The following is a 24,605-nucleotide window of genomic DNA, read 5'->3' as shown; positions in this document are numbered from 1 at the left end:
CACCTTCTTACTGTGTCCTCACTAGGTCGTCTCTCTGTGTAATCTTGCGTCTCCTAAGGACACCAGGTGTATTGGATTAGGCTTATCATGTGAAATGCAACCTACTCTGGAAGACTCTATGGACAGAGGAGCTTGGCGGGCTACAGCCCATGAGGTTGCAAAGAGTCAGAATGACATCATTTAATCTTAATAACTCTTTAAAGATTCTGTCTCCAAATAAAGGTGCATTCTGAGGTACTGGGGGTTAGAACTTCAGCATATAAATTTGGAGGGGTCACAGTTCTATAATATCCCTACAGTAACAATTTACACAGTCTGAGCCAGAGATTTCCTCTAACGGTCACTATAATCGCTGCTGCTTCCTATTGTCTTCCAGAAACTGGGACTGAGTATCAGTAGCCATTTACCATTAGAGTGGCTTCTCTTAAGTATATTAAATGTATTTCCCTAAAAAGTGCTTGAATTTTCTAACCTAGTTTTTTTTTTTTTTTTTTTTTTAATCTTTTGGCAAGTCACTTGGCGTATGCCATCTTAGTTCCTGTGTGGGATCTTAGTTTCCTGGCCAGGGATCGAACCTATACCTCCTGCACTTGAAGTACAGATTCTTAACCACTAGACTGCCAGGGAAGTCTCTGAACCCAGTTTCAGAATCCCACTGGCAACCCTTTGAATTCCAGTTTCATCCTTTCCTAGGTAGTTTTGAGATGTTGCTTAACACATCTAAGCCTTAATTTGCATACCTCCAAAACAAGACAAAAATATCTATTATTGTGAAAACAAAGTGATTTCTTGCTCATATTACTTTAATATGCTTATCAGAATGATTCAGAGGAATTTTCAGTGTGAGATCCCCCTGAGCAGCAACAGAAGCATCACCTAGGAATTTTCTGGATCTGTATATTCTACGATCCCTTCCGAGATCTACTGAATCAAAAACTGACATGGGGCCCAGGAATGTCCATTTATTTCTTAAGCCTTTTAGGTGTTTCCGAAGCATGCCAAGTGGAAGATGTGACAGATTTTCTTGTCTTTGACTCCAAAATCACTGTTGACGGTGACTGCAGCCGTGAAGTTAAAAGACACTTGTTCCTTGGAAGGGAACCTATGACAAACCTAGATAGGATATTAAAAAGCAGAGACATCACTTTGCCAACAAAGGTCCATTAGTCAAAGCTATGTTTTTTCCAAGTCAAGAACAGATATGAGAGTTGGACCATAAAGAAGACTGAGCGCCGAAGAACTGATGCTTTTGAATTGTGTTACTGGAAAAGACTCTTGAGAGCCTTGGACTGCAAGGAGATCAAACCAGTCAATCCTAAAGGAAATCAACCCTGAATATTCATTGGGGGGACTGTTGTTGAAGCTGAAGCTCCAATACTTTGGCCATCTGATGTGAACAGCTGACTCATTGGAAAAGCCCCTGATGCTGCGAAGGATTGAGGGCAGGAGAAGAGGGAAGCAGAGGATGAGAGGGTTAGATAGCATCACCGACTCAATGAACATGAACTTGAGCAACCTCTGTAAGATAGTGAAGGACAGAGAAAACTGGCATGCTGCAGTCCATGAGGTCATAAAGAATTGGATAGGACTTAGCAACTGAACAGCAACAACAGAGGTATGCCAAATTCTGAGAACTACTGGTTTAGAATATGAATTCCTATAGTGAAGTCCTGATGACTTCTCGCTGGTTTCCACATTTATTTTGTAATCAAAAATAATAGATGAAAACACCAGAAATTGTAGTTGCACATTTGCAAAATGGTTACCTTGTAAAACCATATCATAAATATTTTTTGAAATGTTAATCATGTTTATTTTGTTGGTATTATTAAATATTATCTGAAATTAGTGATGAAAGACAACATAAATGAACATTGCAATGAAAATAATTAAACAAATTTTAAGATGGGAAAGAAAAGAACATTTATTCACTCTACTTGGTTTTCCTTGGTAAATGATTCATCAAGTCTCCAAACAGCTGCCATACCTTGAGGAGCAGGAGGGAGATTTTACAAATAAACAACATATCAAAATTGACAGCAAGTGGCATTTTCATTTACATTTGAAAACACAACAATTCTAAAACCAAATTTAATCCCTGTCCAATATTGGAGCAGAGGTAAGAAATTTTTAACAAGGGATAATGAAATTCTGTTTGTGATTTGGAAATTTCAGTCCATAGAGGCAAATCCTTATTCTGAAGTGTTCACACTAGTACCAAGAACAGGGAATGCTTGTCTGAACCCACTTTCTGTTGCAAAAAAAAAAAAAGGATGACTCTGACAGGGGAAAGGACTTAGGCCAGAATCCTGTCACTTTATGCAATTCCCAGCTATGCTGCTTTCCTGGGCAGCTCAGTGCCAAGAACAAGGGCTTCAGGCAACTGCTACCCAACTACATGCGCCATCCAGTTCCATGGGGACTGGAAATCATTAAGGATGCTCTGGTTACTACTTTTGAGGATGTGTTCTGGAAATTCTTTTCTGAGAAATTATAATTTAGAAGAAAAAGACAAAAAGAGGCACATGGATGACATGGAACTTGAAGGCAACTGAAATGTGGATTTACCTTAAAAAAGAATTATAATTCCTAAATGTTTTGGATATTTACCTCTAGAAGGGCTAAACTTTATAGATAGATAGGTAAATGTATAGATATTTATAACTTTTGTGTATCACTTTTCATTCTTAAAAAAATATTCTTTGATGTACTTTTATAGATAATGAAACTGAAATTGAGGAAGGTTATGTACAAGGTCACCCAACAAATATGTGATGGATTCAGAGTTCAGCCCAGGCTCTTCTGATTCCAAGTCCAGTAATATTTCTGAAACCATGCCCCATGGAGTTAATGGAGCTGATAACTAATAGAAATTCTTGAACTTGTGTTACAGAACTGTTAAAGGAGTGTACTGGAGTGGGGTGCCATTGCCTTCTCCCTGTTAAGGGAACAGCTTGTTAAAAACCCCTTTGCTTGTAAACTGCCTTCATTGAAATTGGCTTTGGGTTGCAAGGGTAGGGAGGGTGTCTCTTTTTCCTTCCCCGTTTCACGCAGCTCAGTAGTTTTTCAGGAACGTGGCATCCGATCCTGCCCAATGCAAGCCTGGTGGGGGCTGGCTGGGGCCACAGACCCGTAAACTGCACCTGCGAAGGTATCTTTTGAGTGGCCCTTTAATGTCACAGGGCAGGGAAACTCCACCCCCTTAAGATGCTAAGCGCCGCCATTTTGAATATGTAGACGCATGCAGCCCAGATGTGCGTGCGCGCTACACCCAGGACCGCACCAGTTTCCTCTCGTCACCTTTCACCGGTGCCTAGAACCGCCCTGTTTCTCCAGAAATATTCCAACCCTCTCACTCTTGAGGATGGGAACATGAGAATTATTATCCCTTCTCCTCATGTGGCTGCTTTGTGAATAAACTCTCCGCTGTGAACTTTCAGCTTCTCAGCGTTTGCATCCACGTGCATCAGCCAGCTGGATCTGGCTCAGTAACATTTCCGTCATATATTCTCCTCTCCAAAGGCTCAGCGTTTCATAATTTATAAGGTAACTTCTCAATATTATGTCACCTAAGCTCGTAAGATATATATTTACCTATATAAGGTACAGATATATCTATACCTATTTTCTAGGAGACGTTGTTTATTTAGTAATACAGGCTATAGGTATACACTGCTCTGTAATCAGACTACCTGGGCTTCCCTGGTGGCTCAGTGGTAAGAATCCACCTGCCAACACAGGAGACATGGGTTTGATTCCTGGGTCAGAAAGATCCCCTGAAGAAGGAATGGCCACCCACTGTAATATCCTTGCCGGGGAAATTCCCTGGACAGAGGAACCCGGCAGGCTACAGTCCCTGGGGTTGCACAAGAGTAGGACATGACTTTCTGACTAAAGGAAAACAAGTCACATTATATATAGTCTGTTTACTAAAGGAACTCTGTCTTACGGTAGAAAGGTATTGGGGTGGTCAAAAGTTCCTTTAGTTTTTTAAAAATAAAAGGCACATTTTTCATTTCACCAATCTTACTGTGTGATATATCAGGTAAGTTCTTACAGTGTCTGAGCCTTGGTTTCATCCTTATTCAAAAAGAGGTCATATGCAATTTGGTTATTATGACCAGATGAAATCATGGATATCTAAAATCATGGATGTCTAGTGTTCAAAGTGTTGAACACTATCTTGTTGTCCCAGTCAAAAGTATTATTATTCTGAAGATGATAATGACTTGATACTCTATGTTTAAGACATTTGCTTCCAAACTGAGCACAATTTTGGCACTAGTTTCAACTGGAGCTTAGAAACCTTCCTCCAATAACGATAAACTCTGTGGGTCTTCACCTTAAAGGTACAAGTTAGTTTCTCTGAAATGAAGTCTGTTCAAAATATGAAGGTGATTTGTATTGAAACTCAACAGGCTCTTAATTGGGGCAAGAGAGTCGTAAAGACCTAGTGGTGACAGAATGATCACCTGTGAATAGAGGTGTGGCTTATTGAATAGATTTCACCTGCTAATGGAACCGTGGACTATTAGCTTAGTCAGATGCTGACATTTATAGGGTTGTCAGATATCAGCCTTAAGAATGTAAACATCTTGAAACTACCTGACAGGGAATTAAAAAGTTTTATATATGTCCACAGACATATGATGCTTTTGCTATGGACCACATGGAAATTATAACCACTTGGAGAGATGAGACACCTCTGGCTTTCAAGCGACCCAGGTTCAAGTTCTGATGCTACTTAGCTATGGGCAAGTAAGTTCTTTTTACTGACTCATTTTGGCTATTTATAATATTAAGTTTAAAATAATAATTATTATTACTGCCACATATATAAGTACTTAAAATCATGCAGACACTGTGCTGTTTTACACATACTGTCTCTTTGACTTCTCATGGCACCCTTAAACTAGATACTGGAGTGCTTATTTTATACAAGAGGAAACTAGACTTAGATCAGACGCTTTGGTCAGAGTCACACAGATATCAAGGGAAAGTTAGGGGATTGAGCACATTATAATTAAATCCAAATGTGTCCTTTTAATGATAGGACATACCAACAGCTTTGGTAAGAAACTGAATGAGATGCTCTAACAGGTCTTTGGAGTCAGATGTGTGTGAGTGCATGCTAAGTCACTTTAGTTCTGTTCATTTTTTTGCCATGCCATGGACTGTAGCCTGCCAGGCTCCTCTGTCCATGGGATTCTCTAGGCAAGAGATACTGGAATGAGTTGCCATGCCCTTCTCTAGGTTAGTCAGATGACTCTTGGCTAAAATCCTTACTCTGCTAGTTGTTAATTAACCTGTCTGTTTCCCTGTCTTCAGTTCTTCAGCACAGTTCTGTGTTGCATAGATATTGTTGCCATTGCTCTTTTGTTGTTATTAAAGTTAGTAAGTTTTCATCCAGCCTTCAAAACCTGTGATATGAAGAAGAAAGGGAAGTTTACAGGAGCGACCCTGAAGAGTGTGCTTTTAATAATACCCTGATCAGATATCTAACAGTATTTAGATCACAAAAGATGGAATTGAAAAAAAAAAAACAAAACTTGGTAGTAGCTTGCTAGCTACAAAGACGAGAATTAAATTCAGGAAGCCAGGAACTTTGTCTTAAACATTTTTATAGCAACAGAATCGTCTAGAGATTCTATTTTATAGTGGGCACTTGAATTGAAATTGATGGTTTAGTTGCAAAGAAGTGGCTGGGTTTTGCAGAAGTTTTAAACACATTTTTGGTTTAAAAATGCAACCACTAAATAGAAGAGCAGTTGGCTTTAAACAAACAAACGCATTTAAACAAAAGAAATACTGAATCATCAGTATTGTTTTTTTGATTATTGTTTCTCTTTTCTAAAATACCATCTGTCTTCATTAATATCCAAATCTAGATAAATAGTATTTTCCATAAACTCCTTGTAATCTCAAGTATCAGTAACTACTCTGGCAAAGATATCAAAAGCACATTCTCTGGTTTTAAAGTGTTGGTTTTTTATTGTTTCATGTAAATGTTTTCAGTGAACTCCATCTAGAAAGTGGTTTAAATAATACTAAGAGTCAATGATTTTTCAGTTGATGCCAAATTTTGCTTCTCTTCAAATAACCACTCTGTTAGTACAGGAACTCTCTCTTCAGTACCTAAGCAATCTTCCACAGTAATTAAAAGAGTGGAAATGACAGATCGAATATGAGTCTACCCAGTCATTACTCAATCCTCAAAGCAAACCTGGATCTTTTAAGATGTCAAGAAAAGTTCAGAAACATTATTTCACAAGAAAAAGGAAATCACAACCTTAAGATTTAGATCTTTAAATATCTTTCCTTATTTTAGATATTAAATTGCATTTCTTTTATTTTCTAACTAAAATCATTTTACTTTATAATCACAAAGTTATGTATCTAGTATAAAAAAGTCAAATCTACAAATGCATAGTTTAAAAAGTAAAAATTCCATCTAGTGTAAACCCATAGCATTTATACCCATAGATGCTACTAATGGTTCAGAACATATTCCTAAAGATCTTGAACTGCCTGAGCATTTGTGCTTTTCTATTTGTTAATGTTTACAGATATAGTTGTGCTTTAATTGTATATATAAACATTTATACATATATAAAAATATTATTTATAATATAGTCAGATGTTTCCATATTTAAGTAATTTATTTTTTAATTTGAAGATTGTTCTGCCCAGATGTGAAAAATATTCTCCCTTTTATATTGTTTTCCTAAGATTTGATCAATTTAATAAATTATTTTATCCTAATTTTATTCAAATATAGTATATATTTATGTTTTCCCTAACTGCTACCTTTTCATAGTCTCATGAATCATTAAGTGATACTTTGACTCTTTCAAAACTTGGTCTGTGTCACATTTACAATTTATCAAAGATCATCTAATTCTGATCACACAAAAAAGAAAAAAAGTCATGAATGACTCTAATGATACTTTGGGGGGTAAATATCAAAAATATCACTGCTTAATAAGACAAAGTATTATTTCTATTAATAGCATAGCAAATCATGTATTGACTTTTTCTTTCAAACAACACAGAAGCACATATTAATTGAACTAGAATTTAGGCAGTTTCATTGTAGTTAGTAAATACAAGCAAGTGTTCTAACACGTCTTGTATGACTTAGGGAGACAAATGTTGAGTACACCAACTCTATATGTAATCTTCTCTGTATTAAGGTCATCACCACAAAGCATTCATTGATTTACAAAAGGAAAAAAAAAAAGAGACATGAGTGACTTTAAATAAGTGGTGAAATTTAGGTAATAACACCAACACAACTTTTCTGTTGATGCAAAGAATGAAAAGTATAAAGGCTGCAAAATATCTTAAACTGAAAAGTCATTTCAGAGCAGCAATTTAATTATCTTAAGTCAATTCTAAATCCCTTTTATCTGATGGACTTTGAAGCCTTGGAATTCTGACTGTCTAGACTTTGCAACCTGATGCTGTCTGTACCTATTCATGGCTTTGGTGGTTTTAGAAGCATCTTAGCTCTCAGTCCATATTTTCTGGCTTCCTTTGGTGCAAAGTGTTGAGCAAAAGGAGTGGTTACTCATTCCCCTTTCCCTCTCACAGCTGAGACTTGACACCGAGGAGCAGGTATGAACAGAGAGGCAAAGTCTGATTAGAAAGAAACCAAAAATGAAATTAATAAGCTTCCTCTACTGTCTGAATAAACTTCCCCAAAGGAACAGAGTGACTACTTCTTCTTGACTTACAAATGCTTTTACAAGTAATGATCCATTAATCCATGCCTGTGATTGCCTAGTTTCTACCACATTGGTGACCTGAACTAAGCAAGAGACCCCAATATAACATTAATTCAGCTGAGAAATTGGACTTTTCCATTTCTTTGCCCATGTGTAAAGAAGTGACCATTCATTTGGGATTCTAGGCAGATAAAAATGCTTAAGAATGGGATTGAGAAAAAATTAAGTCCTTTTAAACTGATTTTTTTTTAAATGAGGTCTCCACTTTTATTGCATTTCATTACCTTTTTAAAAAATACTCTATTAAGATATGATTGACATTAAAACAAAAAGTTAGATTTTTAATGGATACAACCTGATAAGATAGGGGATAATACATCCATGAAGCTACTGTCCATTTGGGATACTGAAAATTTATAGACGTGCAAACATTTTGAAACTTGTCTTTGTTCAGCCTAAGCCCTGTGAAACAGTTTCCCTTTTGGCAGGTTTTTATTTTTTATGTTTCATATGTGAATCAGAACAGGAGTGTGTTCTTGTTTATTTTGAAATCTGTTCCTAATTCCTATTTAGCCAAGACTATAGAGATATTTTCAAACAGTGAGTCCCTTTGCATATGTTGTTTTTAGATAAACAACAATGATCAAATCGGTTTATAGTAAATTAACATTGATTATAATAATCACAGGTGTGCAATTAACAGTTACCTTTGCCCAAGAATGTAAGGAATTTGAAATCCCTAAGGAATTCACACTTTTTTGGGGTGTTTGTTTAATTGGGAGAGTGGGTTGCTGGTATGAATTTGAAATCAAATTCTGATCTCTACATAAACATACATGTTTTGATTTCATAATTATCACTTTTTAAAGCTATGGCTTATACATAATTTCATAATCTTACTACTTGGTGAGGGAATCTTGTGTCAAGAAATGCCAGGAGGTATTTGGGTCCTGTACTGATTTTTCTTCAAGGCCAATATGAGCCATAGAATGAGACCCTGTGGACAAGTTCTTATTGACATGGTTTCATTTATTTGTCTTAGCTGCTGTGGGACTGTGGTTCTTCTTGCTTCCTCTGTCTACCCTCTCATAGAGGAGGCTAAGAGGCTTATGTAAACTTCCTGATGTGAGGGACTGGCAGTGGGAAAAATTGGGTCTTGCTGTGGTGGGTAGGGCCTTGCAGTTGCTCCCTACCTGGTAGTTGTTTGGCCTGAGGTGACCCAGCCCTGAGGTATGTGGGCTCTGTGGTAGAGTTAATGGCAAACTCCAAGAGATCTTATGCCAAGGAGGGCCTTCCCTGACTGCTGCTGCCAGCGCCCCCGACCCTGCTGACCTGCGCCTCCACGGGAGACCCTCCAGTGCTAGCAGCTAGTCTCGGTTCAGTCTCTTGTGGGGTCACCACTCCCTTTGCTCTGGGTCTCGGTGTGTGCAGGATTTTGTTTGTGCCTTCCAAGACTGGAGTCTCTGTTTGCCCCCATCCTGTGGAAGTCTTGGAATCAAATCCTGCTGGCCTTCAAGGCCAGATTCCCTGGGGATTCCCAGTCCCTTTGTCGGATCCGTAGGCTGGGGAGCCTGACGTGGGGTTCAGAACCTTCACAGCAATGGGAGAACGTCTTTGGCATTATTGTTTTGTTCTCCAGTTTGTGGGTCACCCGCACGGCAGATGTGGGGTTTGATTTTATCGTGATTGTACTCTTCCTGCTGTCTCCTAGTGGCTTCTTCTTTGTCTTTGGATGTGGGGTATCTTTTCTTGGTGGGTTCCAATGTCCTGTCAGTGGTTGTTCAGCAGCTAGTTGCGATTGTGGTGCTGTCATAGGAGACAATGAGTGCACATCCTTCTACTCCAATATCTTGAACTGGAAGCTCCTTTCCTGTTTAGTTTTTAACAGTACTGTGAGGTTTGTTACTCTACTCCAAATTAAGGAAATGGGGATCCAGAAAGATCAAATAAGTTTTCTGAGGCTACTGGCAAATGGCCATCAGAATTTGAACTTCAAAGCTCAAAATTGTCTCATTGCATCTAGGGACCCTTTCCCACCTTCTATAAAGGAATTGAATTGGCTGGGATTTGGGTCCTGGCTACCCCCACCCCTAGTGGTTTCCTTCTGCCTAAATATCCCTCAGCTTACTGGGTAGGGCTCTATCCCAGGCAGGGTGGGTTCAAGTGAGGTAACAGGGCTTTTATTTTCCTGATGAGACCTCACTCTACAGATCATCTTGTCTGTTCTCCACAAGGTACCAAATGTGAGTCAGATCCTATCCCTCCTTTGTGAAAAAGCCCCTAATAGTTTCAAATGTCAAACAGCAAAACATCTTGGGACCTGGAAGTAAAGTATGTAACGAGAGACACATCTGCTTCTCCAGCCTCTTTCCCTTCTCTACTTCCATGTGTGGTCTGCTCTCACACTCCCCTCCTTTCTGTCTTACACCTTTGCCAGCATCATTCATACTTCAGAGCCTTGGCATGCACCATCCTCTCTACTTGGAGCCATCATTCCCCATATATATGCTGGGCTCCTTCCTTCTCATAATGTTTTCAGCTTATAAGTCACCACTTCTGAGAAGCCTTCTCCGGCCGCCTTAGCTAAAGTGAGCCTCCACTGCCATATTCCAAACCATTACCTGCCTTATTGCTTTTATTTCTCTCACCACTGTCTAAGATTATTATTTCCATTTACATATTTATCATTGTTTTCTTCATATACTAGAATGTAGGCGGGGAAACTGTTCTGTTCATTACTCTAGTCCCAGTTCTTGAATAGTACCATGGTGGTAGTAGGTGGTCAATAAATGTTTGTTAAATAAATTATGCATGAATTAACAAATTAAGCACCTGATACATAGTGAGTGCTCAATAAACACTATTTCTGTTTCTTTAAAATCAGTATACCCCTCTAGAAAACAGCTTGTTAGTTTCTTGTAAAACTAAACAGATCATTAGCAGTCTGACTTAGCAGTTGCACTTTTGGTCATTGATCGCAGAGAAATTAAAATTTACATTTGTAAAATCCTATACACAGATGTATGTAAGAGCTTCATATATAATAAACCAAACTGGAAACAATCCAGGTATCCTGCAATGGGTTAATATTTGGTTTGCCAAAAAGTTCATTCATCTTATGGAAAAACTCCAAATGAACTTTTTGGCTAACCCAATACTTAAACAGACTGTAATGTATTCATACCATAGGATACTACTCAACAGCAAAAATAAACTATTAATTATACTCACCTACTTGGGTGAATCTACAGGAATTTTGGCTGAGTGAAAAAAGGACAGCCACAAAATTTACATGCTGAATAATTTTATTTACATAACATTCTTGAAAAGGAAAAATTGTAGAGATGGAAAACAGATCAGTGGTTATAAGGTTAGTAACATAGGAGGAAATAGGAAGGAGGAAGGTTTGATTATAAAAGGACCAAAAGGTGGGTCCTTGTGGTGGTGAAACTTCTGTTTCTTGACTGTGGAAGTGAAGACATTAATACTTGGTAAACTTATATAGAATGAAATACACACACACACACGCACACACCCATGCAACAAATGAGTATAAGTAAAACTACAGATATCTGAATAAAATTGTTGAATTGTGTACTTGGGAATATCCTGGTTGTGATATTAAACTCTAATTTTCCAAGGTATTACCTTTAGAAGAAACTAGTAAAGGGGGCATGGGAGCTCTATTTTTTTCTTAAAACTTTATGTGAAACTGTCATTATCTCAAAATATAAAATTCAATATTATGAAAGAAATGTATCCTTAAAACATGGATGACTTGGTAAGAACATTTACTGTTTTAAAAATGGATAGACTGCTGCCCACAAACAGTGCTGAGAAAGGTTGTGTCAAGTCATTCAATCTTATATTTATACTATAAATTATGATTCTATTGAAAGAATAACTGTTTTTTGCATCGTTCTCTCTAGACTAGCCTCATTTTGTTTTCCTTTTCTTTTCAAATTTAGAGTCATGCTTTCTCAATCATTTGGAATGTTTTTGTGCAGAGGCACCAGAAAAGGCTAACAGTATCTATTTCATGAATCATTGGATATGGCAAAACTAGGAAGTATAACCAAATTTCCAGAAATATACCGTTGGAACCTGTAGTGAATACACAATGCATGTCTCATTAGCTAATTAAATTCACAATTAAGCAAGTGCCATTGTGGTGGTCTTAGGTGATTGTGTGCCCTTATGACTAGAGCATGGCTGGCTTACACCTAATCATGGAATATTTGTTTGATAGCTGAGTTTTCTTGGGAGGCAGGATACAAGATGTTTTGATTGCAACATGTTCCTTTAATCCAGATCTGAAACTTCCACTTTGAGCCCATGAAATTCTCAGGTTTAACTACTATGCAACATTTTACATTTTATAAAGGGTAAGATTTTCTTTTTCTTTAGGAAAGAACATGGCTTTGAAGTTAGAAAGAATTAGATTTGAAATTTAGTTTTGTCAACTATTAACTCACTCTAAAACTGTAACTCTGGTCCTGTCTGACTTCCCTGGTGGTTCAGTCAGTAAAGAATCCGCCTGCAATGTGGGAGACCTGTGTTCGATCCCTGGGTTCAATCCCTGGGTTTAGAAGATCCCCTGGAGGAGGGCATAGCAACCCACTCCAATATTCTTGCTGGAGAATCCCCATGGATAGAGGAGGCTGGTGGGCTACAGCCCATGGGGTCTCAACGAGTCGGATAGGACTGAGCAACTAAGCACACCAACGCTGGGCCTCTCATGCCTTTGTAATTCTCCCCATCAGTGAGTCTGTTCTGCTAAATCACTTCTGTGATCATAACCTAAATTTGTCATTACATAAGCCTTTTGTAATCTCGGTTTATGCATCCCATCCTCTGACCATCTCTTCTCTTTTTTTTTTCTTTTTGGACACAAAGTCTCTATTTCAACTCCAGTAATCTCTGACCCCATGAGAACTCTCCCTATTCCAAAGCTATGGAGATATCCTTCTCATTTTTTCTTTTTTTTGTCTGTAAATTTATGCTACTAAGTTTCAGTAGAAAATGTTTTAGTCTTTCATTTTTAACTGTGCTTTATTTTGCATAATTTCTATTGCTGTGTCATCAAATTCATGTGTCTTTTTATTCTGCAATATCCAGTCGTTATTAACATCCTTCAGTGTATTTTTTGTTTCAGATATTTTCCAAAGTCATAAATTTTATTTGAGTTCTGTTTTTGCATCTTCCATTCTCTTCTCATCGATTTAATAATTTATTATTCTTTCTTGAACATATATGCCATATTTATAATAGCTATCTTTCAGCATATTTGTCTAAAAATTCCACCATCCTTAGCACTTCTTTTTCTGTTTTTATTGGTTGACTTTTCTCATTGTTAATGCTTGAATTTTCCTGCTTGTTTGGTCGCTTTATCTTGGATTACAGACACTGTGAATGTATGCATGATATCTCCAATCCAACTGGAGTTTTGTGTTTATTTGAGTTGGGAGGGATCATTTTATTCCTTTTTTTCCAGCATGTATATCCAATTGTCACTGTATCATTTATTGAGATGACGTTCATTTCCCCCATGGTTCTACATCATTTTGTTGTAATTTAAATATCCATATGTGTGTATTTTTTTTATCTCTTCTTTCTATTCCATTGATTTGCTTTCTTTTTCTTTTCCCAATACCACATGATTTTAATTACTTAACATGCAGCTTTACTTAAACTTTACTGTAGCTTAAATTACTGTATAAGAATTTTTACACAATGTTGTAATTCAGTTCAGTTCAGTTGCTCAGTCATGTCCGACTCTTTGTGACCCTACGGACTGCAGCAGGCCAGGCCTCCCTGTCCATCACCAACTCCTGGAGTTTACTCAAACTCATGTCTATTGAGTCGGTGATGCCATCAGACCATCTCATCCTCTGTCATCCGCTTCTCCTCCCACCTTCAATCTTTCCCAGCATCAGGATCTTTTCAAATGAGTCAGTTCTTTATAATATTGCGGCAGAATCTATATTTTATTAAAGAATGCAATATTAAAAAGTATACCTAATAATAATCTGAGATAGTACTCACTCTGGACCCAGTTTTAGCATAACCAAAGGCCAGTATATATGACTGTAATCAGATACAAATAAAATTGTATTTTCTGATGCCTAGGACTACTTTCATGATGTACCTTAAAATATTTGTAGCAGACAGTCATGTCCTTAAGGACCTTTTAGAGAGGCACAGAGTCATCACATAAGCATATTTTGCATCATTGTATAATACAAATATTCCTATCAGAGGACACCTAAATGTAATTTAATGCTTCACAGAATTGTATAAAAATTGTTTTAAAAATTTTGTGCTTTAATTTTCCATTTTAAAATGGGCTACTTTTAATAACATTAGTTACTAACTACTTTTTGACTTCATCACTCAACCCTGGCAGAACTTGATTTGGTTTCAGGAATTGCATCCCTTAAAAAAAAAATCAACTTAGAAATATAATAACACAAGTTTTACCTTTATTATTAATAGTCCTCAACTTACTAGTTCTCTAAAGTTGCAGAAGCCACTGTGCAACCTGAAGCCTCAAAGCCTATGCCATTAACTTTCTACCAAAAGGATTTCATTTCAAGCTTACAGCTGACTTCAGCATCATCCCGGAGTACAATTTAAGAGAGGAAGTTTGCTGTTTTGCCAGTGCGGACAGGCAGTTTCACATCATTCTGTAAATAACTTGCCCTACTTTAAGTAGGCAAAGAAATTTTCACTTGTGTGAATATGCATATGTTCCTTTAAACTTCTCAAATTTAGCAAAGTCTTGCAGCAGGTTTTGCATGCACTCTTCTGAGCTCCCTCTACAATGGAGACATTGTGCTTGGATATGGCCTCCTTGCACTTTGACAAAACATCAGCAGATCCCCTCATTGTAGGTGCAAGGTCAAGGTGGCAAGGATGACCATTTTCTAATGAGGATATGAACCCATTCATCCTTGCCAGGAAGCAGCAGTCTTTAGGATCTAAGAGTTCTTGACAGAAGTTACAGAATGCATGAGATGGTACTATGGAATATTACTAGCTCTTCTTCCTGAGGAATCCATCATTACCCTGGAGACAGAAAAGTGGAAGTTTAAATCAGACCTAGAAAAATAGATCTTGAACTGCCCATGGCAACCCGCCATTTCTGTCATAGGCCTAACAGAATGGAATCTGTAATTCCATTCACCAGACTTTCCGCATGAGATCTAGGGACGCAAGAGGACCAACCAACCTGTAGACCCAACCCTGGATTCAAGAAAAAAAAAATGACTCATACTCCTGTTTGAAGTCACTAGTTATACTATTGTCATTGATCTGATCAGTGCTAAAATTTCTCCTTCTGCTCTTTTAAAATAATTTGAAATGCTAAAAGTAGGCTGATGTTTCATGGTATATGGGACCTCTAGTATATGAATGTGATCTACCCTACCAGGGTTAGACTGGAGAACTGAAAAACTCTGAGGTCTCTCTTCTCAGCACTGACCACTACTCTTTCCACCTCTCTGTATTCCCTGCCTTCTGCTGTGAGCCCACATTACTTTCTTCTGAGGCTCAGGGAAGCCAAGAGTTCTGATTTATACACCATTCTCATGTGCTTTTTCTTAAGGAGGTCAACTTCCAGATTTTCACAGTGAAATTACTCTTCTCAGCAGCAGCTTTCTGCTCAAAACTTGTTTCAACTTGTGATGCCCTGGGCAACTGTGCCATATTATCAGGACTGGTGTCAAATGAGTTGGGCCTCTCGACCTCTTCTTGAGCAGTGAAAGACTTTGAATCTTCAATGCAGCCAAATATCTCTGTTTGAAGTCTTTTTCTCTGCATCATGGTCTGGAAACTGCTTCTGCACATTTAATTTATGAAAACATCACAGTCTTGTTCTGCCTGTTGTCCAGTGTTTGAAGACCCTTGTTTCATCTATTTTGCCTGCTTTTCTCTTTGTTTCTTTTTTAAAGAAGGAAAATAAATCTAGTCTCTGCATTTTGAGTCTCTTCAGCTGTGTCCAGCTCTTTGCGACCCTATGGACTATAGCCCGCCAGGCTCCTCTGTCCATGCGATTCTCCAGGCAAGAATACTGGAGTGGGTTGCCATGCCCTCCTCCAGGGGATCTTCTTGACCAGGGAGTGAACCCACATCTCTTATGTTTCCTGCAATAGCAGGCAGATTTACCACTAGCACTACCTGCAAAGCCCTTTGTTTTTCAGAGGAAACACTGATCCACCCGGAAGCTTTTGATTACTTGATCAGTTTCTCTATTATTAATCCATCCACACTTTGTCACTATTTAGCAAAATCATATAAATTATACCTTGGAGGTTCTAAAAATTGTTTGACTTGGGTGATGGCATTTACGATAAAGAGAAGGAAAGGAGATACTCCAAAATCTTCCAAGTGTTTCATAATACCTACAATTAGGTAATGTAATGTCCAAGGTCAGCTTTGTAGTAGGAAGTGATATACTTGAATATTTATGCTCAGATAATTTTGAAAGCTCCCTCCTTCACTCTCCATTCCTCCTACCCACTTACAGCAGGTATTATTCTGCAGTCAGAAATCTCTATTAATATGAAAACTCAGCTGGAAGAAACTTAATCAAACAGTCAGTCAATTTTTAAATTAAAAAATAATAAAATACCTCTAGCCTTAAAAATTATTGTCATTAATCAGTACTAGGAACAGCAGCAAATAATAAGTGAACCCAGAATACCAATTGCAAAAAAAAAAGTTTATGACCCTGTTCAGGAAGATTTGTCCTGAAAAGTCCTCAACTAACAGAGGAAAAATATACCATATGCCTCAGGACTTGAAAAAAAAAAAGGTAGCAGCAGAGAGCATTAAGGGGAAAAATTACCATCTTAAATACATTCCTGCACATGTCAGAAATGAACTAACTTTCAAAAGCTATTACCTGTTAATTGGAAAATCACAGAGCAGATGGAACCAATTAATCTACAATTACAGAATCACTACAATCCAAACAAAAATAATTAACTCATTTGCAAGATATAATTTTTTAAAAGAAACTTTTCCTTATATCTCTAAAATTGGGCAAGAAACATTACATTTTGTTGACATAGGAGACTTTGAGCCATTCCCAGAGGCTAAATTTCCCTCAGGATAAAAGGGAAGTTGGTCTGATGAATATATAGTCCAAACTTCCAAGAAAAGAATACAGATGTAAAGTGTGTTAAGACCATTCATTTAAGAATGATATTTATATCTACTACGCATGAGAAACTGTTGGTTGCTAACTATAAAATAGTGACTGACAACAGATAAGGGTCCTGATGTCATGGAATTTAGAGTTTAGTGTGTGAAAGTGTTAGTCCCTCAGTCACGTCCAACTCTTCCCGACCCTATGGATGGTAGTCCTCTAGGATCCTCTGCCCATGCGATTTTCCAGGCACGAATACTGGAGTGAGTAGCCATTCTCTTCTTCTGCATTGCAGGCAGATTCTAACTGTCTGAGCCACCAGGACGTGTGTAACAAGTGCCAAATCACCACCCAAACAGATGCCAAATTGCACTTGTAACTCATGCTGTGAAGAAGGGCTACTTAGTCTAGTACGTGCTGTAGACTGAATGTTTGTGTCCCCCCCACACACATTCATGTGTTGAAACCTAGTCTTTTTTTTCTGCTGCGCTGGATCTTTGTTGCTGCTCACAAGCTCTCTCTAGTTGTGGCGGGTGAGGGCTGCTCTCTACTTGGGTTACAGGGGCTTCTCATAGCAATGGTTGCTCTGTTAAAGCATGGGCCATAGACACACAGGCTTCACAGCTACACAGGCTACACAACTAGTTGTGTATGTGGGCTCAGTAGTTGCAGCACACAGTCTTAGTTGCCCCAAGGCATGTGGGATCATCCTGGACCAGGGATGGACCCTGTTTTTTCTGCACTGGCAGGTGGACTCCCAACCACTGGACCACCAGGTAATGCTGAAACCTAGTCTTAAATGTGATGATATTTGAAGGTGAAGACTTTAAGAGATGATTAGCTCATGAGGGTGGGACCTCCATGAATGGGATTAGTATCCTTATAAAACAGGCCCAAGAGAGCTCCCTTACTCCTCTTCCATGTGAGAACACAGAGAGAGAAGGGACATCTATTGACCAGAAACAGTGGGGCCTTCACCCTACATCAAATCTATTGACATCTCACCTTGATCTTGGACTTCCCAGCCTCCAGAAATGTGAGGAATAAGTTTATGTTGTTTATAAGCCACTGAGACTATGTACCTCTGTTATAGCAGCCTGATCAGACTAAGACACTCACACTTGTCCCAATTTACTATTGTACTGTCTCCATAGAGTTTCCAGGTTGCGTTGCAAGGACAGAAGTCCAGGAAGAAGCACGTGAATTCCCTGAGTTGAGAAGGAGTCTGTAGTCCAAGGAGACAAGAGGAAGAGAGCCATAGTTCACGGGACATGGTCCCAAACAAGAGAGAACCCCGCAAGGAGAGAATTTCAGATATCAGTTAGGTGTTCCTCAGACATTCAGTAGAGTTCTGATTCACATATGCATTTGATGAACTACCCAAGAATGGAGAAAGACCTTCAGAGATAATCTGAGGCAGTACTTACCAGAGCCCAAAAAGGGCTGATGATATTACATGTTCCCAATAGAAAGACAAAAACCTCATGATTATTGGAGCAGCAGGTAGAGTTCTAAGAAAGTTCTTATCTCATTAGTAGAGAATAATTAGCCCAAGACCAACACTGTTCACCCACCTAACAAATCATTTTTAAATATTTTCTTGAAGTATAGTTGATTTACAATGTTGTGTTAATTTCTGCTGTACAGCAAAGTGGTTCAGCTATATCTATACATATATATATATATATATATATATATATACTTTTTCATATTCTTTTCCTTTATGTTTTACATAGGTTATTGAGTATAGTTCCCTGTGTTATCCAGTATGATCTTATTGTTTATCCATCCTACATAGATAATATTTTACATCTGCTAAGGCCAAACTCCCAATCCTTCTTTGATTGTGATATATAAATATTAACAGGAAAAAAACAAAACAAAACAGGATTTGGGATAATTCATAGTTCTTTCTTCAGGACGCTAGAGTCTAAAGACATGATCATGGAAGCTACAGCACTATCAATAATTTTTTTTTTTAATTGTCTTTCTTCTTCTTGTCCTACAAATAGACTTTAATTGAAGCTGGAAGATTTTGGATACAGACAAAATACTTGTCAGCATCTACCAGAAATATTGTCCAAAAGTGTAGCATAATTATTTCTGAAGGTTGATAAATCCAGTAAGGGGTAAATCCCTATACTTGAAGGCTCTTGGACTTTCCTGGTGGCTCAGACGGTAAAGCATCTGCCTGCAATGCGGGCAGACCCGGGTTCCATCCCTGGGTCAGGAAGATCCCCTAGAGAAGGAAATGACAACCCACTCCAGTATTCTTGCCTGGAAAATTCCATGGATGGGGGAGCCTGGTAGGCTACAGTACATGGGGTGGCAAAGAGTTGGACACGACTAAGTAACCTCACTTAAGGCTCTCACGTTTGAGATGATCTGGCTGGTACATTATTTCCATTCCATTCTTATAAGCCAGATCCTCTCACTCATTGAAACCCTTGTTCAAGAAGTAGGTCAAGAAGCACAGCCTTCACAAAATCTTGGTACTAAGACATTAGAATCTCTCGTCTACCCTCTTCCCCAAAACCCATTTAGAAAATCAAACTGCTTGAAACATGTATGTATAAATATTTTCTCTATATTTCTACCATGGGTTATATTTCAGTATCACTTTGCATATTTTGAAAAGAATCCTTCCTCTTCCAACAATTTCTATTGAATATGACAAGTCTCAGATTTGGAGGAAACACATTTCAAAAGGTTAAGTAAGTTTTCTAATGAAACATAGTGGGTGACTAAATTATGGTTAAAGCATTTATTTACTCAACAAAAATTTATTGAATACCTAATGCATTCTAGTCATTGTCCTTGGTTTTAAGAATGTATTACTATATAAATGGGAAACAGAGAAAATAAGTCCTGCCCTTTTAGGCTCAGATCTGTCTAATGGAGACCACGTGATTTTATTACTATATCCTGTGACCTCTGTATCAAAGAGCATTGAAACTTTCCCGTGCTAATTTTGCATTAAACATGACATCAAGAAAGTATTTGAAACATTACTCAAACAAAAGCATTCTAAATGAATGATAACAATATTTTAAGAAAGTGTAATGAAAGAGTGAAAATGTACACAGTACCTGGTCTGTCAGCACAGTGACTTGTCATATCCAACATTTGTGCTGGGCAACAGATGCCTGAAATTCTACCACAAGGCAAATTAAGTATTATTTTTTCTTTATTAATAACTTTTCAGTGGTAATTCCAACATCTGTAATAAAATGTGAGAGCCCCTGAAGGAATGCATAGCTAAACTTAAATGAGAAAAAGGATGTTTGGTTGTCCAGAGAAAATACTGAATATGTGTTTGGTGAATCTCTTTTGAGTATAACTTATAGAAATCTAATGCACACTTCCTCAGAAACAGAAAGAAATCCACTTCAGGAAGGCTGGTTTAAGGTACTCTTACAATGTCAATTATATCTTGTTCACTATGTCCTCAATGATCTTTTTCTCTCTGGCTTTACTCTGTATAAGGCTTTCTCCATTTGATGAGGAATATGGTTCAGTTGCTAAGTCCTATCCAACTCTTTTGTGACCTCATGGACTGTAGCCTGCCAGGCTCCTCTGTCCATGGAATTCTCCAGGCAAGATACTCCAGTGAATAGCCATTTCCTTTTGCAGGGAATCTTCCCATCCCAGGGATTGAACCTGGGTCTACCTGCACTGCAGACAAATTCTTTACTGACTGAGCCACCAGGGAAGTCTGATGAGGAATATACCCCACTTTTAAATCTAGGATTATGTAGTATTATAGAGGGAGCTCCCTCTCAGAGCACATGCTAAAATGTAAATTTTATAAAGGAGAGCTTAATATAATTATGTAATATGATATTGACATTAATATTTGAGTCTAAAATCTTGTACATTTTATAAAATGAAATATTTCTCCAAGAGACTTTATTTCTCTTATTTTCACTGATTTGATTGCTTTTTCTATTAATCAGTTTATTTACTCACTTGGTACTAGGGGATTGGAGGCAGTAATGCCTATTGGTTTTTCCTATGGATAGAGAATTAAGATCAGCATTTACCTTCATTAATCACATTGCATTCTCACAACAGCCCTGTAAGAAAAGTCCTATTATTACAACCATTTAAAATTCAAGGAAATTTAGTCTTAAACGACTGTGCAAGTACATGCATCTAATAAACAGCTAAGTCAAGATGCGAGCTCAGAAACTGAGCTTCTCATTGGCACTGCCTTTTTGACAGTACAGTAGGGAAAAATTAAATAACATTTTAATGCTTCCTCAAAATTAAATCCTTAAATCTTTATTCTTACTAAAGACTGTATTTTAAAAAGTGACATGGGATAATAAGAGATATCAAACCCTAGTAGTAACATGTGAATTCAAATCCCAGTTCCACTAGTGAATAACTGTGAATGTTCAGGCACTCAGCTCACTTTTTATATATAGGAATTTCTTAAAATATAAAGATAGAATAATAGCTATATCAGTATATTTTGTAAAGATTAAGTGAACTAGACTCTTGCTTGTATAGTAAGCAGACTGTACTATATAGCCTATAATAACATGGAGTCAGGTAAAATACAGAAAATGTTTATTTAAAGATGTTAGAGGGTTAAGAATGCTTACATTCTACAGGATTGTAAAAGGCGTGACCAATTTGAAAAACTCTTTGGTGATTTCCTAAAAACACAAATATATACCTATCACAACCCAGAGATTCTACTTCTAAGCATTTATTTTAAAAATGAGCATACATTCACACAGAGTTGTACAAGAATATGTATAGAAACTCATCCAGGATATATCCAAATTGGAAACAATCCAGAATTCCTATTAACAAGTGAATGGATTTTAAACAATTGTAAGAATTCCATACAGTGGACTAATGTACATTGATGTAAAGAAAGTGTCTGCTGAAATACACAGTATGGATGAATCTGAGAATAATTACTCTGAGTGAAAGAATCTGGGCACAAAGGCATACATACTGAATGATTCCACATACTTTATTTTTTAATGTGATTCTTTTATTATTATAATTATCAATATTTATTTGACTGTGTCTGGCCTCACTTGAGGCGTGTGAGATCTTCGTAGTGTCAGACAGCTCTATAGTTGTGGTGTGCGGCAAGCAGGCTTAATTGCCCCAAGGCATGTGGAATCTTTGTTCCGCAACCAGGGGTAGAACCCACGTCCTCTGCATTGCAAGGCAGAATTTTAACCCCTGGGCCACCAGAGAAGTCCCCCATTAATTTTAAGTTGTGGTAAATTCACAGTAATTTCCAGAGACAAGTAATCTATCAGCTGTTACCTGAGGAAGGAAGCAGAGGGAACAGATTGAAAGGAATGTGAGGATCTTTAGAGGAAGATAGAGATTTTACATTTTAATTGTTGTGGTGGCTTCATGGGTATATACATACATCTGTTAGATTTAGCAAGTTGTGCATTTTAAATGGATGCAGTTAATGTGAGTTATACCACAGTAAAATTAACTTTTAAAATGGAAAGATATTTCATATACATGGATTGAAAGACTCTGTTTTAAAGGTATAACTTCTTCTCAAATTGATCCATAGATTAAATGCATTTTAAATAAAATTACCTGCAGGATTGTGTGTGTCCATGCTTGTGTAACCATGCGTGTGTGAAGATTAAGAAAGTGGCTCTAAAATTTACAGAGAAATGCAAAGGACACACAAAAACTAATGCAGGCTCAAAAAATAATAAGAAAGCTAGATTAATATTACATTGAGAACTGTTACACAAAATGCCATAGTAAATAAGACAGTGTGGAACAAAGGTAAGGATAGATAGATAAATTGACCACTGGAACTGTAGAGAAAATCCAGAATGAGACTTACTTACACATCTATGGTTACCTCATTTTTACAAAGGAAAGACTGCACTTCAGTGAGAGAAAAGTGAGAGACTATTTATCAAAAATATATGAGATTGATGAGTATTCATATAGAAAAATGATGAATCGTATCCCGTTCCTTAAACTGTATATGAAAATCAATTTTAGATCTAAATGTGTAAGAAAAAAGTGAAAGTTTCAGAAAAAATATTTCAAGAATCAAGCTTCCTGACTTCAGGGTATACTACAAAGCTACAGTCATCAAGACAGTATGGTACTGGCACAAAAACAGAAGTATAGACCGATGGAACAAGATAGAAAGCCCAGAAATAAACCTATGCACCTATGGGTACCTTATTTTTGACAAAGGAGGCAAGAATATACAATGGGGAAAAGACAGCCTCTTCAATAAATGGTGCTGGGAAAACTGGACAGCCATATGTAGAAGAATGAAATTAGAACACTTCCTAACACCATACACAAAGATAAACTCAAAATGGATTTAAGACCTAAATGTAAGACCAGAAACTGTAAAAACTCTTAGAGGAAAACATAGGCAGAACACTTGATGACATAAAGCAAGATCCTCTATGACCCACCTCCTAGAGTAATGGAAATAGAAACAAAAGTAAACAAGTGGGACCTAATTAAACTTAAAAGCTTCTGCACAGCAAAGGAAACTATAAGCAAGGCGAAAAGACAACCCTCAGAATGGGAGAAAATAATAGCATATGAAACAACTGACAAAGGATTAATTTCCAAAATATACAAGCAGCTCATACAACTCAATACCAGAAAAACAAATAACCCGATCAAAAAGTGGGAAAAATACCTCAATAGACATTTCTCCAAAGAAGACATACATATGGCTAACAAAACATGAAAAGATGCTCAACATCGCTCACTGTTAGAGAAATGCAAATCAAAACTACAATGAGATATCACCTCACACTCATCATAATGACCATCATCAAAAAGTCTACAAACAATACATGTTGGAAAGGGTGTGGAGAAAAGGGAACTCTCTTGCGCTGTTGGTGGGAAAATAAATTGATACAGCCACTATGGAAGATGGCATGGAGACTCCTTAAAAAACTAGGAATAAAACCACCATAGGACCCAGAAATCCCACTCCTAGGTATATACCCTGAAGAAATCAAAATTGAAAGAGACACATGTATCCCATTGTTCATTGCAGCACTATTTACAATAGCTAAAACATGGAAGGAGCCTGGTGGGCTGCCGTCTATGGGGTCGCACAGAGTCGGACACGACTGAAGCGACCTAGCAGCAGCAGCAGCAGCAGCAGCTGATTCATGTTGAGGTTTGACAAAAAACAGTAAAATTCTGTAAAGCACTTATCCTTCAATAAAAAATAATTTTAAAAAATACCTTAAGGTAGACAAAGATTTCTTAAGAACAGAAATTATTCATAATAAAATAAAACTTTACAAGTAGGTTACATCAAAATTAAGTCAAAGTCATAATTAAGAATGTGAAAAGTGAATTCAAATGTGAGAAAATATTTTATGCATATATCTGTCAAAATAATACCTAGAATGTATAAAGAACTTTCTAAATAAATACAAAACAGTAAATTGATAGGAAAAATGAACATTCTTGAACAGATTTTGTTTTTTAATTTAATTTTATTGTGGTAAGAACATTTAGCATGAGATATACCCTCTTAATGGAGAAGGCAATGGCACCCCACTCCAGTACTCTTGCCTGGAAAATCCCATGGATGGAGGAGCCTGGTAGGCTGCAGTCCATGGGGTTGCTAAGAGTTGGACACGACTGAGCGACTTCACTTTCACTTTTCACTTTCATGCATTGGAGAAGGAAATGGCAAGCCACTCCAGTGTTCTTGCCTGGAGAATCCCAGG

General features: G+C 37.4%; 1 protein-coding gene across 7 annotated transcripts in view; it reads left to right on the top strand.

The window, feature by feature from the left end:
- Positions 1 to 24,605, top strand: part of LRRC4C (leucine rich repeat containing 4C) — a 1,846,189-nt gene that overhangs the window by 301,903 nt on the left and 1,519,681 nt on the right. For 3 of the 7 annotated variants that reach the window (XR_014069614.1, XR_014069615.1, XR_014069611.1), the window contains exons 1-2: positions 3,220 to 3,546; positions 4,643 to 4,758. The gene's annotated coding sequence lies outside the window, so the exon portion shown is untranslated. Of the gene's footprint in view, positions 1 to 3,214; positions 3,547 to 4,642; positions 4,759 to 24,605 lie in introns of those variants that run through there. The other 4 variants (XR_014069617.1, XR_014069613.1, XM_081544971.1 and 1 more) reach the window with 3 other exon arrangements.

Source organism: Giraffa tippelskirchi, chromosome 11, assembly GCF_054371585.1.
Source record: "Giraffa tippelskirchi isolate mGirTip1 chromosome 11, T2T-mGirTip1v1.2.pri, whole genome shotgun sequence".
Classification (NCBI taxonomy): Eukaryota; Metazoa; Chordata; class Mammalia; order Artiodactyla; family Giraffidae; genus Giraffa; species Giraffa tippelskirchi.
Note: the sequence above shows the minus strand (reverse complement) of the source record. Positions and strands in the feature narration are given on the sequence as shown.